This window comes from Peromyscus leucopus, chromosome 9, assembly GCF_004664715.2.
Source record: "Peromyscus leucopus breed LL Stock chromosome 9, UCI_PerLeu_2.1, whole genome shotgun sequence".
Taxonomy (NCBI): Eukaryota; Metazoa; Chordata; class Mammalia; order Rodentia; family Cricetidae; genus Peromyscus; species Peromyscus leucopus.
The window spans coordinates 17,138,509-17,155,184 of NC_051070.1; positions in this window are offsets into that span (position 1 = coordinate 17,138,509).

Sequence of the window (16,676 nt, forward strand, 5' to 3'; positions counted from 1 at the left end):
GAGAAGGCCTGCTTTATAGTATTGATTGTAGATTATGGAGGAGCAAGAGGTATTGCTATACAGACACATTGATCATAAAGTGATGGCAGTTAAAGGTAAAGAATATGTCACTCTTCTATTTTTGGTGGAGTATTTCTACTATTTTAATTTCTGAAATACAGAGATTAAATAAAGAGTTGCATTTTGCCAATATCCTACTAAACACACACTGAAAGGTGAAAAAGAAAATAGGGAGAAATAACTGAGAAGAAATTTGATGGACAAGTAGTTATAATTATTTACGAAGTGACTACAGAATATTGTGAGATGAGGCTCTGCTTGTGTTCCCTCCCTGTACACAGGCCAAAGACTTGTTGTTGCTTTCTAACATTATTGAAGCAGTATTTTAAAGAATAAGCCACTGCTTGTGTAACACTCTGATATATCTACACAATGGTTGTTTGAGACCTTTAGTATATAGGTAATTTGTGGAGGATGGAGATGTAGCTCAGTGGTAAAGAGCTTGCCTGGCATTATAGGTCATGGGAACCCATTACGAGGAACATAAACTTAGGGGAATTTATGACCATCTCCTTTATTAAGAATTTGGTGAATGTCATGGAAATATTAGAAAATGTATGCTGAACATTTAGCTTCTTGGGCAAGAATATTGCTTAAAGTGATTTTAAAGTGTTGAAAATGGTGATGAATCTGTTTGGTGGGCTTAAGGCGGTCTCTTTTAGCTGGACAAATTTGCACTAGTTTCTAATGCCAGTACTTATGAGGCTAAGCTAAGAAGAGGATTCATTACAAGCCACTTGACCACTCTGTAACAATGAGACTCTGCAATATGTACATAAAATGAATATAAATAAATAAATAAAGTAAAATTAAAAAAATTAAGAATTCTTGCCTCCTCACTCTGCTACTCTATTAGCTACAATTTTTTATTGAATATTCTTCTTTTATGCATTTTGAAATGAGTTCAAAGGGTATCTTTGATTGTAACTTGTAAACATAAACATATTTTTATGTTTTTATTCAAATAAGTGTGTTTCTGCTAAAGAGACAACGTGAAACAACTGCTTGGCTTGCACCCAACTCAGCAATTCATGGAATGCCAACAAACTATCTCCTCCTATTGCTTCTGGACAGAGATACTGTATTAGGCCTGGCCAGATGGCCAACATTCAGAACTTGGCTGTGCATATTACTGGCTGTCTTGCTATAGAAAATTTTATTATTTTCTTTTGTTTCTTCAGTTTCTTTACCATAAAACCAAGGAAATTGGATTTCCTATGTTTAAGATCATCTTAAAGTTAAAATGATAATGTAACAAGTTTAAAAACAAACAAAAAACACTGACATGTGTCAAATGCTTAATAAATATTAATAATTTTTATCAATAGGAAGTTGGTAGGAGACACCCTATGAAGGTCAAGGTTGTACTTGTTTGAGATAAGGAAGGACACACAGTAATTTTGAGAGCTTCCAGAAATATCCATTAGCCTCGTGGGTTGAGCTAAGCACTGAGGGCTTGGAGCAGGGACAGCCTGGCTACCCCTTTCACTGTCCACAAGGTTTGTATGACATCCTTACTTTCACTGATTTTGTATCTTTAAATAATAGACTTTTTTCCCTTTACACAGCCCAATGTAGGAGGACTTAAGGCAGAATGTTACTTAAACTGGACATAGCCCTGTTATGAAAAAATAAAAATGAGTGTGTTTTGCTTACAAACCGGTACTCAAGTGCTTATAATGTGGAAAAACAATAAACGAATATATCAAAATATTATCACAGAACAAAAATTGTTGTGAAATAATGTACTCATGTATTATTTATATACACATTTTTTATATAAAACACAATTAGAAAAATTTAAGTTTAAAAATGTATTTCACTTCTTAAATTAGTGTGTGTGTGTGTGTGTGTGTGTGTGTGTGTGTGTGTGTGTGTGTGTACTGGCAGGTTCATGGAAAAGCGTATCTGTCTGTTTCTAAGTTTGAAGACAACTGCTTGGAGTGTGTTTTCTTTTTCCAGGTTGTAAGGTCTAAGCACTGAACTCAAGTGAATATGTCCGCTCATATGTGCCTCTCACTGCTAAATCATATAGCATACCCTAATGCCTAATTTTAAATGAATTTTACCTGAACTACAACTGTAACAGAAATATTTGAATTTTTATTTAGAAGGTGAATAATTATATTTTCTTTTTAAAATTTTTATGTTATTTACAGTATCAAGTTCCTCTAATTTGCTTTTTTAAAATTTAAGTTGTTTATTATTTGAGTATTTTATACATGCATATTCTATTTGTATCATTTCCACTCTTCCCTCTCCAACTTCTCATATTTCCCTCACACTACGACTCAAATGTATGAGCTCTTTTCTTTCATTACTATTGTTAAATATTTACACATGCATGTACACACGACACACACACACACACACACACACACACACACACAACCTACCTAATCCACTTGGTAACTGGAACATATATTGTTTAGGAGTAATGACTTGCGTATGATAACTTATTGGGGTTTCATCTCAGGAGAAGATGTTTTCCTCCTCTTAGTAGCCATTAATCAAAGTTCTTTATCTAGGAGCAGGGCCTTGTGAGATTTAAACCATCTACATTGGCATCAACTGGGATTCTTTTATACAGATCTCTTTCAGGCAATCATATTGTTAAGCTTTCAGTTTTAGCTTCCCTATCATGTCGAGCAGACACTATCAAGAACTAGGCATCCTGATATTCTAGATCTTATATTCTTTTCGCCTTCTATGATGTTCTCTGAGCCTTAGGTGAGGGAGCTATGTTGTAGCTGTATCAGTTGAGTTTGGAAATGTTATAATTATTTGTCCTCTGCATTTTGAGAAGGAGTGCATTTCTATAATGATCTCCATTTGCTGCAAAAACAGTCTTTTATATAAGGGGTAAGGTCTATGCTAATCTTTAGGTTTAAGCATTAAATGTATTTAGAATATACCTAGAAATTATACAGGTTTAGGAAAGTTACAATAGGTTTTACTCTCAGATCCATGATTTCTCCAGCCATATGCTGTTGGCTAGGTTTACAGTACCAGACATGAAGTCTTATTAAACAGTTGTAAATTATACCCAATATATACAGGCTAGTATTGCTGTTTTGTTTTATAGTTTGGTAACAATGGTATGCTTATTATTTTTTTTTCAACTTGACGCAACCTAGGCTCCTCTGGGAAGAGGGAACCTTAATTGAAAAAATGACCCTAGGTTGTATACAAGTCTGTGGAGATGGTTTATGATTAATTATTTGAGAGAGTCTAGCCAGATGTGGTTCATGCTATCTTGGGGAGATAATTCTGGATTGTAGAAGATAGCAGACTAAACAAGCCAAAAAAAGCAAGCCAGTAAAGAACATTCCTCCATGTTTCCTGACAGGGTTCCTGCCTTGTTTGAGTTCTTACCTCCGTTTATATCAAAGATGTAATATTATAGTCGATAGCTGTTTGAGCCATACCCTGAAGCACCACCCTTAGTGAAATAGCATGTAATTGTTACACCTGCCCATGACCTTGAGGTGCATTCCCCTGGGGTATGGCTGCTTGGTGACCCTTAAGACCTGGAATGTACATAGGGCGTCCCTCTCTTAGCTACCTCTTGGTTTTGAATGCTGGGACAGACCAGAGAACAGCTTGCTAGAGAACAGTGTTGGATCATGCCTCATATTTCCAGGAGACTGTGACAAATCCCTTTGTTCTGTCTTGTGAGTTAACCCCCAAATAAATTCCTTTAATCATTAAGCAGACTCTGTGGATTGCTAGCGATATAATCCCATTGTAATATGACCTGAAAACAGAAACTAAATGATACGTTTTCTACTGAATTTGTTTTTGGTCATAGTGTTTTTTACAACAATATAAAGTAAAATAGAAAAACTACTGATTATTTTTCTCACATGATAGTTTGAATCAAAACTTTGAATACTATATGAGAAAACATATTGATAAATTTTACAGGAATGAAATATACAATGTCTATGTGTTTTTATTAATTGAATACTGAATTTTATGCTGGAAATGATGATCATGACTTCATTTAATCTTTTAATGATTAACAGAAAAAGGCACATTTTGATGTCAAATAGCTGAGGAGAATAAGAGCTTCCATAAATTTTATGAAAACCAATTTATTAAATTGGTTCTTAATATCTTGGATAACTTCCAGTTCTGCAAAGGAATGAAATCCAGCAATGAAGTGTTCCCTTTGAAGATGAGATTAGTGCATGACTCTGCTCTGTCAGGAAATCTGTCTCCCTCACAGTGGCAGCAGTTGTAAAATTAACATGCAACACTGCTAGCATGTTGCTGTGCAGAAGGAAGTTAAAAGAGCACAACACTATGGAGGCCACTCTTGACAATGTAACATCATTTTCAAACACAGAATTGGATAGTTCATGCCTGCTGTCTCTTTGAAGAAATATAATTAACAATTCCTAAACAGTATTAGAAAATATAAATTACTACTACTACTCCTTTATAAATAACCCTCATTTAGAAGATACCTTTATACACAGATAAATAATCACATATACTTTACACTGAGTCTGGAAAACAAAGCTATTAAATCAATGTGTTTTTATACCTCATTAATGTATGTTGAGCAAAACATACACAAATTTAATTCTAATTGAATCATTGTCAATAAAATGCACTTTTCTGAGAGCTGTCTTTTGTTATTTTCACAAATTCCATGCATTCATCCATTTGAATGAGCCCTTTACTGAATTTTTGCCTAAGGAATTTTTTTTTATAATATTGAGTCATATTAAATATGGAAAAGTTTAACTTGGCTGAAAACACACACAATCAGCAAAGTTGAGAAGACTATCTGATATTGAGGGAGTTTGAGGAAATGATGCTTATCAAGCATTGCCACTGTGGCTTCCCAGAGGCTGGCTTAATTAGGCTACATTTCATATTGTAGAGAGCAGTTTTGTAATTACCTTCAAATGACCACATGATGCAGAATTCCAAGGAGAGGAGTATACTGCCAGTAATGATGCCATTTGCAGCCGACAGTGGGTTTTATGTAAGGCATTTATTAGGAAAACAACATTTAAAAATATGTTTTTTCATATCTTTATTCATAAATAGTTGGATTTTAGGTACTTGTTTCAGAATACACAGAAACAATAAAAAGTTAAAATTAAAAGCTACCAGTCTGTAAAATGCATTTGTTCAATGTAAAATGACTAAAATGTAAAACAAATACAACCACTATCTAAATTTTAAATTGACACATAAAGAAATGAAATAACAAAGCTTTAAAATGCACATTTCTTGATGAACACTAAAGTTGAATTGCCTCATGTCCTGATTCAGAGTATCTATAGTCCATATATCTTTGTGAAAAATTGAGCACAAATCATAGCTTCAATATGGAACTATATACATATTTTGCATTTTCCAAGTATCAAAATAATTTTTATCAAAGTTCTGTCCAATCCGAGAAATATTTTCTAATGTACAGAAAGAAATTAAATCATCACTCCTATAAAGAGAGAGCACAGTGTGTGATTTTTCTAAATATTCTGAAATATTCTGCGTTCTTACAGATAGTGAACTTATCAATGAGCTGATGGACTATCACAATCCTGAAAAAAATGAACTTTATAAGTACTTTAAAGAGGTAAAATTTATATTTATTTTTGAAAATACTTTAAAGGAAAAAATTGTAAGTCTATAAATGATTGTAAAGGTTTATATTAGGTTGAGACAATAGTACAGTAACATGTGACTTTAATGTGACAAATTAAAGTATCAAATACACCATAGTATTTCTTAATGTACAACAGTGAAACAATGAACTATTTTTTATCTTCTTGGATTTTTTTAATATTTACAATGCCAACTATGTACAGGTTGTATACATATAAAGTCACTCACTCTTCACCATTGATTGAACTCTTAGTATGAAATTCATTTAGTAGATAAAAATCTTCTCCATAAAGAAATGAAGAGACAATGAATAAAGTGTCTCAATGGGCAAAGATGCTTGCCTCCAAGACTGATGTAGTGAATTTGATTCCTAAGACTGATGTGATGAGAGGAATTAATTCCTACAAATTGTCTTCTGACCTGTGTATGTTCACTACAGCAGACACACACATACATACATATCAACAGACACACACACACAAAGACACACAAACATACACACACATACAAATGTAATTTAAAAAATGATATAGCTTACCAAATTACTCACAGATAGAATTTCAGAGAAAACTTTAAAAACAATAACACAGTTTATTTATTAAGCTTTATTTATAAGAGTTGTGACATGCTATTTCTTGATTCACTGCTTATTTCCCCTGTAATAAGATACTTTGGTTAAGCCTAAGCATATGCACAAATTGAACATACATGTAAATATCAGTAAGCACAAGGAGAAATTATATATATATATATATATATATATATATATATATATATATATACATATATATATGTGTGTGTATATATAACTAAATAGGTGAATTTAGAGCTAAAATTACAATCAAGTTATCACATTTAAGCTAATAAGCTAATAATATTAAGAAATAATATGAAGTTATCAATTTATATTCATGCATATTAATAATCAGGTTATGCATAATGAATATGTTGATTTTAAATATTTTAAATAAAAGTATTTTCAGGGTTCAAGTGACCAAGGGTAATTTTTTTCTAAGATTTCTTGTGAACCTAGAAATTTTCTGAAATTATTCTAGATTATATTATAATTAGAAAGTCAATAGCATTGGAAAACAGCATATTGTTGCTGTGTACAGGATGAATAAAATGTTTTATTGTATTGGAAACACAGAAAACAATATATTCCTCCTGATTGCCCATGACAAGCTTTGTGTAGCTTTCCTGAACATAAAGAACTGCACAGACCCCTCTCGATGGCCTTCAGTGTGACCTCTTTCAGATTTGTAGGCAAGGAGAACAGGCTTTTAAAATATTCTCCTCTTGTTGCATGCTCTGCTATGAATAATAATTTCATAGTTCTGACCCAAGAAGCTTGAGGTTTCCTTTTAGAATATCCATTATATAGTGTCAGGCATTTTATCTTGCAAGGAAAGTAGAATTTCAAAGCTTCTAAAGTCCTAATATTGTCCAATAATCATACTAGATTGGAATTTATCAGCCAATAAGCGATATGAAAGAAAATAAACCCTTAAAATACATTTTAACAAAGGACCAGAAAGAAAAGTAAATGAATTTCATCAATATTTTAAAATTTTGCCTTAGAAAAATAATTCAAGATTAAAGCAGAAAGTATTTTCTGTATGGTTTAGCCACTGGCAGACTAGGTGAGGAATAATTTAGAAATAAATAAAGGGTTATTCCAGAGGACAGGAGGATGTGACTATAATCATAATTCATTAAACTACTTTATGATATTATGGCATGGTTTAATTTTGTTTACTTGATTTTTGTCATTGTATTTGATTTTGTTTCTCTTTTGAGAAAGAACTTAAAGTTGGGGTGGTAGGGAGGCAAGAGGACCTGGAAGAACTTGGGGTCAGGAAGAATATATTCAGAATATATTTAAAAAAAAGAATGTACACCATTGTCTTAGTACTCATTTCCTTAAACACTATGCATAGTAAAAGCATTGATTCATAAGTAATATGAACCAAATAAGAAATAATAATTCTCTGTAGATAAAAGCTGATTGTACATAAGGATATCAAGAGTCTCAAAGTCCAAGGTTAATATTATGGAAATAATCAATGTTCATAGAGCTAGGAACAATGCCCTCTCTCTCCCTCCTTCCTCCCCCCCTCCCACCACTCTCCTCTGATAAAGGCATATACTTTCTACTCAAGTTTAGCCCAGCTTGCTGCTAAGGAGATCCCATTCTCTATGAGGCACAAGTCACGGGTTAAATGTGCACTGTTACACTTCTCCTTTAAAAACCACTGTTGTGATGTTAGCATGAATACTACAGGAGATTGTATGTATGGCCTAGGCAGGTAGATCCCACACAGCTAAGGAAGAGAGGAGAGTATTCAAAGGCCCCACGGAGAGACAGTTGAGTACATCCATATGTCTTACCACAGATTGTACTGTGGAAGCTATGTGTTGTTATCTGCAGATGAATTTCTAAATGGTCTTATTAAATAAAAAAACCATGAAACCAGGTATAGAGGTGAAAGCCTTAGAGAGATCAAGGAAATAGTGACAGCAATAGCTCACCTTACCTCACCAACTGTGCAGCTTCCAAATGAGAACATCTTCCTTGTCTACCCACACCTATATGCCTTGCTGTTCTGCATTCTGATTTGCTCTCTCTGTCCAGCTACATCACTTCCTCTTCCTGCCCAGCTCTGTCACTTCCTGTCTGTACAGACCTCCAGACCTCTACCTAAATAGTGTTGGAATTTAAGGCATGTGCCACCACACCTGGCTGTTTCCACTATGGCCTTGAACTCACAGAGATCCAGAGAGATTCCTGCCTGCCAAATGATAGGATTAAAGACATGGCTACCATTGCCTGACTTGTTTGTTTACTTATAATGGCTCTTCCTATTCTTCTGATCTCCAGGCAAGTGTTATTTATTAAAGCACAATTAAAATATCACCACATTTCAGCACAAATAAAGTCATCCAGTGTTTCACCTTATCGTCAGTCCCCAGACACAAGATGTGTTGGCCCCATTTTATCCCAGTCAAGTATGGTCTGGGCTGTGATCAAACAGATTTCTGACTCTCCATGTTGGTTGGAACTGAAGACTTTCAGATTTCAGCTTGTTAAAATAGCTTAGTAAAATTTAAAACCTTAGCAGCCTTGCATGACACTCTACCAAGTTAGAAATACAACTTCTGGATGTTGTCATCTACAACACTCATGCATAACCACATCAAGAGACTGCCTTCATTGTTTCCACCAGACTTAATCCAAGGTTTCCGAGGGGGGTCTCTGAAGGAAATGGGTAGGAAGGAAAACAAGGGATAATGTCATGAATTCAGAGAAATGATAAGGGCTTAAACTTGATTTTGGAGGGCTTGAAATGTTTAACCTCTTCTTAGATAAGGTAAGGAAAGTTATACTAAGGAAGTCTATTGTCCAGGCAGAGGAGTTGACTCCCCCTACTTAGAGGAAATATCTTTCTTTTGTCTCTGTCTCTTTGTTTCTTTCTTTTTCCCTCTTCCTTTCAATCTGTGCCCCTTAGTATCTTACACCCCTTTCCTTTAGAGCTCTTTCTTCTCAGGTTGTATCCCTGGCATGGTTTATAGTTGCTAAAGACCATCAGGCTCCTATCTTTGAATACTTGCTCCCCAATAAGTGAAACTAACTGTGTAAAACTAGGAGGTATGCCCTTGTGGAGTAAGTGCGTCTTATGTGTATAGGTGTGTTCCTTTAGGTGAGCTTTGGGGTTTCAAAAGCCTAGTGCAAGACAAATGTTTCTTTATGGCTGACTCCCTGTGTGTTAGGAAGTAATACTCAGTCCCATGCCTGCACACTGCAATGCTTCCTTTAAAAATGATAATAGACAAAAACTCTGTCACTATAATCAATTCCCAAATTAAAAGTCTTCTGTTGGCTTTGTTTACATTGTGATGTGTCCTTGGCAAGGCACCCTCTGATTGGTTTAATAAAGAACCGGATGGTCAATTGCTAGGCAGGATGAGGTTAGGCAGGACTATGGAAGAATGAGAGGACCCTGGAAAGAAGAAAGGCTGAGTCAGCAGCAGGACACAGAGAGGAGATGGGAGGTACAAGAGGAAAGAGAGGTAGTGTCACATGGCAGAACATCAATTTAAAAATATGGGTTAATTTAAGTTGCAAGAGCTAGTTGAGAAAAGCCTAAGCTAAAGGCCAAGATTTCATAATTAATAATATGTCTCTGGATTATTGTGCAGGCTAACAGTCCAGAGATAGTCCAACAAGAAAAATTTGACTACATATGGATATCTCTCTCTCTCTCTCTCTCTCTCTCTCTCTCTCTCTCTCTCTCTCTCTCTCTCTCTCTCTCCCTGTGTGTGTGTGTGTGTGTGTGTGTGTGTGTGTGTGTGTGAAGTGTTTTACAGCCTTGACTGATCATCTCCTGTCACCAGGCAAGACTTCCATTGGAGTGATTTGATTGTGACACAAACCCAGTCATGTAACTTTCAACCTACAGTTTGTCCTGCCTATGGGATGTGCTGGGGCAAGAGTAGCACAGAGATTGTGGGAGTGTCCAAGTAATGACTGATCAGCCCGAGGTGGATACCGTGAGAGTGAGCCCACCCTTGACACTGCCTGGAGTGTCAGGACCCAGAGGCTGGTGACCTAGAGACCTAGCATAGAACCAAATATGACTGGAGGGGGAAAAACTGTCAATGTAATAATGCCTAATATTATTCTGCTATATTCATAGATCGGTGCCTAACCCAATAGTCATCAGAGAGGCTTCATCCAGCAACTGGCAAAAACAGATGCAGAGACCCACAGTCAACCTTTAGTCCAAACTCAGGGAATCTTTCTGAAAAAAGGGAGGAAGGATTGTAGGAGCTGGAGGGGTTACCTAACCTGGTCTCATAGAAACTCAAAGAGACTGAACCAACAACCAGGGAACCTGCATGGGACTGACCTAGGCCCTCTGCATATATGTGACAGTTGTGTAGTTTGGTCATCTTGTGGGAATTCTATTGGTTTCTTTTTTTTTTTTTTTTTTTTTTTTGTAGGCAGGGTTTCTCTGTGTAGCTTTCCGCCTTTCCTGGAACTCAATATGCAGACCAGGCTGGTCTTGAACTCACAGAGATCTACCTGCCTCTGCCTCCCCAGTGCTGGGATTAAAAGCATTCACCACCACTGCCTGGCTTCTTCTTCTTCTTTTTTTTTTAATTAAGAGATTTTCTATTCATTTTACATACCAACAGATTCCCTTGTCCTCCCTCCTCCTGCCCCCCAACCCACCCACCCCCATTCCTACCTCCTCCAAGGCAAGGTCTCCCATGGGGGGTCAGCAGAGCCTGGTACATTCAGTTGAGGCAGGTCCAAGCCCCTCCTCCCTGCATCAAGGCTGTGCAAAGTGTCTCACCATAGGCGCTAGGCTCCAAAAAGCTGGCTCATGCACTAGGAACAGGTCCCGAGCCTGGGGGCCCCCTAAACAGTTCAAGCTAAACAATTGTCTTCTTTATCCAGAGGGCCTTGTCCAATACCATGGGGGCTACTCAGCTATTGGTCCACAGTTCATGTGTTTCCACTAGTTTGGCTAGTTGTCTCAGTACTTTTTCCAATCATGGTCTTGATAACTCTTGCTGATAGAATCTCTCTTTCCTCTCATCAATTGGAAATTCTAACAGTTGGAGCAGGGCTGTCTCTGGCTCCTTTACCATCCTTTGGGATCCTATTCCTCCTACTGGGTGGCATTGTCCAGCCTTAATACAAAGGGATGTACTGAGTCTTTCCTACAACTTTATATGCCATGTTGTGTCAATATCCACAGGAGCCTGCCCTTTTTCTGAATTGAAATGGAAAAAGAATGGATGCGAGTGGTGGTGGGGGGCACAGAGAAGGTGGGAGGGAGGGAATTGGAGGAGAGGAGGGGAGAGAAACTTTGGTTCGAATGTAAAACAAATAAACCACATAAGGAAAGAAGAAAAGAAATGAAACATTACCCCTCTTTTTATTGGAGCAATTAGTCCATGTGATTTGTGAGAGAGCTAGAGGGGAATCAACAGACACACACATGTGTAATCAATAGATAATCAATTGATTACACATGCAGGGATTTCTGAGACACAAGTGAGAATGACTGAAGAACAAGAGAAGAGTTTGTGGTAAGAAAATACAGTTCATAATATAGAAGTGCTGGGATGGTGACATTTGAATTAAGTCATAACTAATGTGTTTTGGAGGAGATAGTTAATAGTTATATAGATGTGTTCACATTCTCTGACTTTAGGGAATTGCTGAATGCTGAAGTATTAAAGTGTTTTGTTTTTAATTACTTTACTTTTGAGAGTATAATATATTTACTTCATTTTACCTATCCTCCCTCCAAACCTTCCCAAAGAACTCTATATGGTTTCTTTCAAATTCATAACCTCTTCTTTTGCCATTTATCATTGGCATAAATATTTCCTTAAATATTTAAATACAACCTGCTCAGGATGTATAATTTACTTAAATGTATGTTGCCAAAGCTGGAGATTTCTAGAAGAATTTGCAAGTGGATAAGCTGTAAAGGCATAACTGAATTGAGAGAAGATATCTAAGGACATGTTCTGGAAAGTAAACTTGAAAGATGATGGAATTTATCATATTTTACTTTTGTAATGCAGTAGTCATCTATTTATTTCACTTTGACACTACCAGATGGAAGCATGTTCTCTGCAGATACCTTATGCAAGAGAACACACCTGCAATTAACACTGGTAAAGTATAACACAGAACACACACCTGACACACTTGATGCCTTCGAACTTCTGACTCTATTGGACTTTGCAGCTGCTGTAGCTCTGCATTTCAGGCTTTGTTAGCTGCTGATCAACTTTATGGGTTAAGCATCTTTTTACACCCACATATGATTACTCTTGTGACTGTCTGAAAAAAAGAGTATCATGACACATATTTCAGGAGTTCATATGTATTCAGGATTATGAAATTATTATGGGATTTTAAAGAAATTGAATATTTGTTTGGCAGAAGCTATGAAAGAATGAAGGCATTGAAAATTCATGGAAAATATTGAGTTTAAAAGCAAGACAAACATTTTTGACTAATTTCAAAGTTCAAAAAAATCATAGTGTATGCTGACAAGAGTAATTAAAAATATTAAAGTCATCACTTTCTTTTACAATGAATATCACAAAGCAGCCACAGTTATTGTACATATGTATATGCATGTACATATACATGTATGTATGCACATATATATATATATATATGTACTACAAATATACATATACTGAATATTTCCAGCACTCTAATGTACAGGTATGTCTATATGTGCAAAATTTTGAACATATATTAGATTCTATATAATGTATGATAATAGTCAACTACATAGTAGTAGAGATCTTATTGTTGGCCAAAGTTTTCTTTTGTTCTCGTGTTTTCTTTTTGGTATTTTTATAAAATATTCTATTTTCTTTCTCAAATTAGAAATTAAATTTATATGGAAGGTGCTTTATTTCAGGAGATGATTAGGTGAAAGACACTTAACCAAGCATAAACTTCACAATAATAAACAGTTGAGACCTGGGTTGATGGACTGTAAAATGTCAGTTTTTGTTGAGTGACCTGACCCAAAAATACATCTTTCTTGTTTTTTCATAACAAAAGCCTTAATTGTAACAGGTAGCATGGTAGTCATCTAACTAGGTGACTGTCCTTATAGATTGGAAATCTTTCTTCTCTGGTAATTACATTTTAGAATACAGTTCCTAGGTTAAAGGGGAAATAAGCCCCATCTTCTAAAATTATTTATAGACATTTAAAAATAATCATATCTGGGGGACAGAGAAAAAATTATTATTATATGTTTCCTAAAATAAATTCTTTAAAATGCACTATAAATTGAGGCATGGAGACTTTATCTAAAGACAACTCAGAGAGCATCAAGGTAATCTCTGCCACCATCAAATATATTGTGGACAAGTAAATAAGATTAAGCCTTTGTATAACCTCCTGTATTTTTTCTTCCTACATCCATAGCTGCAACTTTCAGGGAGTGCATCTTTAAATAGCACTAAGCTTGGGTAACTATAGAGGCTGCAGCCTATCACCTGAGCTGAACATTAGGATGTGGAAGACATGTTTATGATAAAACACTCTTATTTTGAGTTTCTTTTAAAGTATATCCTGTCTATAATAGCCTAAACCATTGATTTCTTAAGTACAGTAATAACTCTCAGCTTTGTAACCAAAGCTTATCAATTGTGAGTAAAAGAAACAATTATTACAGTCTGGATAGGTGTCATTCTTAAGCAAAGGCAGCATATTTTGTTAATAGTGTCTCAGAAATGCCTTGTGAGGCAGATTGCATGTCCAATTATTTTGTAGCTGTAGGCAAAGAGGTCAAAAAATAGAAAATTAGAGCTCAGGATTTTATTGACTACATTTTATCAAATATTGCCAGAAAGATAAGATAAGGAAAGCATTTGCTTGCTGAAAAGCAGAAATAAAAAGAGGTGAAAATATTTTTGGAACAAGGGCCTTGATGCCATGAAGCTTCACAGTCAGCAGCATATTGATAAAGGTTTTAGAAGGCAAGACCCTGTTGAAACCCAGCACTGAGACAAGATAAGAATAGAAGTACAGTTTTCCATTTATTGCTGGAAATTCTCAGAGGATTCAAGTGCCCAAAGGCCATGATCAGATTAAGGATATGGAAGACAGTCAAGCCTCACAACCAAATTAACTTATTTTGAAGAAATCAGACTACTGCTTTTCCTCAGAAGCCTCAGGTTTCAGTTTACCTGGTTCAAATTGGAAGACAGGGTACAAGTGGGGGATAGATAATTCACAAACAAAACCATGCACACACACACACACACACATACACACACAAACACACACACAATATCAAACACACACATGCTCACCTGCTCTCACACAAACTCTCTCTCACACATACTTACACTCAAACATTCTTTCTCTCACACACACTCACACACATTCTCTCTCTCTCTCTCTCTCTCTCTCTCTCTCTCTCTCTCTCTCTCTCACACACACACACACACACACACACACACACAAACACACACATACACCTGTCCAATGTGGTTCTGAGTTCTATTTTAATTGAGCTACCATTAAGAAGATAAGTTTGATGTGTTTTGAAATAAAGTGCTACAAGGAGTAACCTGAAATTTCTGTGAAAAAATACCTTAAGTATCAGAAATTATATATTTCCCATATACCTGAAACCGATCATGAACTCATTAATAACCTGAACAAGTCTAAGATACTCTTGATACTTCAGGCAAATAAGGAAAGAGGTTGAACCATTCAAGACGCATGCATGGCCCAATACTTTAGCACAGTCTCCAAGCCTGCTGCACCACAGTAATCCCAGAACCTGCAGATGCCATGTCATTACTCACTCATAAGTCTTACAAGAAGGCTCTAATGCAGCCTCTTGAGGTTCTATTCTTGTTACACTGTTTCTCTTTAAAGAGTGAGATGATAAGTATTTAAGGGGAAAGAGATAATTTGACTCAAAGCTCAGTTTTGAATTTTGTTTTTCTGTTTTTTTTTTCTTTTTCTTTTTCCAGACTAGGGAGAACCAAAGTGAGTTTTGTTGAAAAGAGTACATGAAGTTGGGAGAGAAAATGTTTGTGAAAATATGAGGTAAGGTAGAGAAAAAAAAACAGAATCAGGTTAAATTTGATTCATAAATATCATATGCCTGTATAAAATTCTCCAACAAATTTTTTAATCACTCCATAGTGCCCAGACATCATATAATTTAAATTGGATGGTAGGGTTGGGTCTCAACAGGTTTTTTTTGTTTCACCTCTTGATGATGATTGAATGTACATTACATGTTAAAACAAGGATAAGGAGGCATGATAGAAACTAGTGGTATTTAGCTGCAGCCATATGCACCAAAGATTATTGGTTATTAAATAATCAGTATCCCTGTTGGGTCTACAGCCCATCTACACCACAGTACAGGATAGATTGTCAAGAGAGCAAAGGAAATGCACAGAAGCAGTCTGTAAGGCATGCAGGTCATTGAAATATATTAATTATATATAAATTTATTTCATATAATATATTTATTTGTATATTAATATTTTAATTAATTACTTTGAGTTATGCAATAATTCTCATCATTACCTCACTCTTTGCAAATCTGAATGATATCTCAAGGAACAACTTCCATTGGTACTGAGCAGGGAAGTGTGTTTTTGTCTTTTCTCCCTACATATAACACTTGCAACACAAGTTTGTACAAGTCCAAGTGTATTCCAGAGACAATGTCCTTTTAGAAGACACTTACATGACACTGATATGCCTAGATTTTCAGGCATGTCTGAGTCAAAATCCACATTCTCCACTTGTTACAACATAGCTGACATAGCATCCCCCTCCAAATAATATGCTCTGAAAACAAAAGGTGTTTTTGCTCTATGGCATGTGTGTGTGTGTGTGTGTGTGTGTGTGTGTGTGTGTGTGTGTGTGTCTGTGTGTGTCTGTGTGTGTCTGTGTATGACTTGAATGAATAAGTTTTTTTATTTATCGCATCATATTTGAAGGCAACATGGTGACAAGTTGTCACAAGATTAGGCACTTCTGGTAGTACTTTGGGAATGAAAAGAAATATCTTAAAGGACATCTTGTTTTGTGTCTTGCTTTTCTTAAGGATTGCACATTACCATTCTGTGTCAATCAGAACTTGTGCATCTGCCTGTGGGCTCATGACAAGTCTTCAAATGAAATGATTTCAAAGATCATTTGCTACCCTACAGTTCTGTTGTCTTCTAACAAATTATATTGTGGACTTACTTCTGGAGAAGCTAGTGCTATATTCAAATGGGTATTACTTCTATTTGAGCCTCTGGGTGACATCATGAAATAAAAAGTCCTCTTCACAATGAACACCCTATACAGGAACTGCAATATAAGAAAGAAACAAATTCTTTATTCATTGAAAGTTTAAGAATGTATTAACACACATACACACACAATTCTAAAATATCTAGTCTAATATATG